Genomic DNA, 2820 nt, shown 5'->3' on the forward strand with positions numbered 1-2820 from the left:
TGTATGTCAAGGTTTGGAATAAATTAAATTATACAAGAAAGTTCAGAAAATAAATCTTGTAATAAGGGCTGAATTACTGCTGTGTGAGTTATTTCAACAGTACCTATCATATTTTATTATCCTTTATACTATTTGTACTATAACAAGCAAGATACATAAGGTCTCTAAAAAACTGCTGATATTTGGAAAGGAGATCTCTTAGTTACTTTGCTTGCTGCTAAGATAAAATATCAGCACTCAACGTCAAAGTAGGAAAGGTTTATTATAGTAATTTACAGTTGGTAGGCTCCAAGACAAGGTGGCATGGCAGAGAGGCACTGCACATGAGAAATGGTTCATGACAGGCAGAAGGCAGCAAAACAGTAAATTAGCAGAGCAGTAGCAAGTGATCAACTTGCCCTCTTTTTTGTCCCTTTAGATTCATCCAGGCTATATGCCCTCATGGCATATAGCACTCAGACCCAGGGCGGACCTTCCCATTATCCACAGCCAAAACTATGTCAAAGAAATTCATGGGGTAATTTAGTAATCATATACCTTTAATCCCAGTACCATAAACCCTAGATCCAGCCACCACTGAAGCCACATATATGACAGCATGTGCCTTTGGGAGGATATTTAAATGCAAGCCATCACAGAGAACAACAAAAAATTAGTACATAAATAATAATTTCAGTTACTATTAAGTATCAGGTATGAGATAAAGAAAAGAGGATTAAAGAAGGTATCTCTAAGGCTAAAACATCTGAGATGAGAAATATGGTATTCCTTGATAAGCTTGTTCCAAATGGTGCTTTATTAGCAAAGGATTTCAGAAATAGCAGCTCTCCAGGAGAAGCATGTGCAGGGTGAAATTAGCAACACTCCACGGGATGGCTAATTTCTAAAGAACGATTTTTTTTTTTTTAGTCATATGACAGTTAACTTGACAAGGTTTCAAGCTTGCATTACTTGAATAATTATCTATAGAATGAAGATCTGTTGATATTCTAAGAAAATTAACTCTTGTTTCCTTGGGAAACAAGCATGTTGCCATAGATCAATACATATCATTAACTGATTTATCATAAACTAGTGACAGGAATTAAAGCATCATACGATTAGAAGAAAGTTTTATAAGTCATCTAGTTCAAAGAATAAAATGCAAGTAAGCATTATATACCTTCCTCATGAACATTTCCAGTAGCAGGGAGCTCTTTGTGATGTTGTTTGACCTATCTATCTGTTCATCCTATCTAACATTCCTTAAGTTCTCTTTACCTTCTACCCAATTCTCCTCACAGCAACTATAAAAACATTTTATTCCCATCCCCCTGTCCTAGAAAACAATTTTTAAATTTTTTAAAGACTGTTGTCACATTCCCCCTGAATTTGCTCCTTAACCATTTCCCTCAGGACACAGTTTCCAGATCCTTGATCATCCTTTGTGAGTGATTCTCTGTAAAAACATGGTGCCTAGGGTGAGACAGGAAATGAAAACTCATAGCACAAATGCTGGTGGGACCACTGAGTCTCCCTTGGGCAGATGACTATACTCTTATAATGTAGTCTGACATGACATGAAATCTTTCTGCAACAGGATACATTGTTGGTGCATAATTAATTTTGTCTGTGGCCAAAAAATCCCTAAGTTAGCTGTCAAGTAGACATCCCACATCCTGGGCTTGTGCAATTGGATTCTTTTCTTAATCTAAATGTAGGAATTTACATTTATCCCTGTAAAAATTGCATCTTGTTAGTTTTGGCTTCTAAGCCATCTCCAGTGGATCACTCTAAATTCCAAGTCTAAAACTAGACAGCACTCTCAACAAACCAGATCTTCTTCCATCTCCATTTTGGACAATGCACTAAGTACTCTCATATCCCTATGGCAGTCAAGCTCTGGAATCACCTAGAACCTCTTTGTCTTCCTCCTCATCGATTCAATTACTTACCAATTCCTAGTGTCAAAATTGGTTCTGGGTGCAAATTTTCAGTTCTATCACAGTCCAGTCATCCTAATACCACTTCTTATTATGTCCTGCATACAGCATACATACCCAGGTACTGCCAAGAATGGGATGTATTATCACTTAAATTCTTTGTATACAGTCCTACTAAATTGCACCTGAACAGCTGCCCAAATAATCAGTCCAGTAAGAATTTCCCTACACAACTCATTCAAAATCTTTGCAAACTCTCTGTAGCTGTTTTTGTTCTTCATACACTTGCAATAGTCTATTTTTCTCAACTACTCCTAAATTTATTTAATTATGATAACCCACTCATACTTTTAAATCTATAAAATATTTGTGGCCAGTCTTGGGATAGATGTGCATATTTTCTCTTTCAAAATAGATATGAGATAAATATTTCAGTATTTGTTGATGCCTTTGGATTACAAAATCTAGGTTCAATGGGTAGCTGTCTTTGCACAAATAGGAGAAAAGAGGACATGAAATTTGAGGGGGGAAAGGAAAAATTAACTTATTAACAACAATATTCATGGCTAACACTAAAGTAGAACTCAACATGTGCCAGCCAGTATGTCAAGCAGTCTTTAATAACTGCCTGATGTGGACCTCATTATTAACTCTCATTCTACGGAACAGTGAATCGGAGGCCCACTCTGTAACTTAAGGTAAGATAATGTAGCTTTACTTTATGGTCCATACTCCGCATTTCTAGAATATTGTGTATAAAATAATATCTATGTAAAAAAGAATTCATTATTGTTCAGTATAGTCATACATATGCACATAATATACATGTATACAAGTGTACTACACACATGCATAAAAATGCACAAACATAGAATGGAATTGTTTTTTATACAAAAAT

The 2820-nt window shown here is 35.7% G+C and overlaps 1 protein-coding gene across 2 annotated transcripts in view; it reads right to left on the minus strand.

The window, feature by feature from the left end:
* Positions 1 to 2820, minus strand: part of Lrrc69 (leucine rich repeat containing 69) — a 119477-nt gene that overhangs the window by 111367 nt on the left and 5290 nt on the right. The window lies entirely within an intron of this gene.

Source organism: Octodon degus, unplaced genomic scaffold, assembly GCF_000260255.1.
Source record: "Octodon degus isolate 3935 unplaced genomic scaffold, OctDeg1.0 scaffold00134, whole genome shotgun sequence".
NCBI classification, from domain to species: Eukaryota; Metazoa; Chordata; class Mammalia; order Rodentia; family Octodontidae; genus Octodon; species Octodon degus.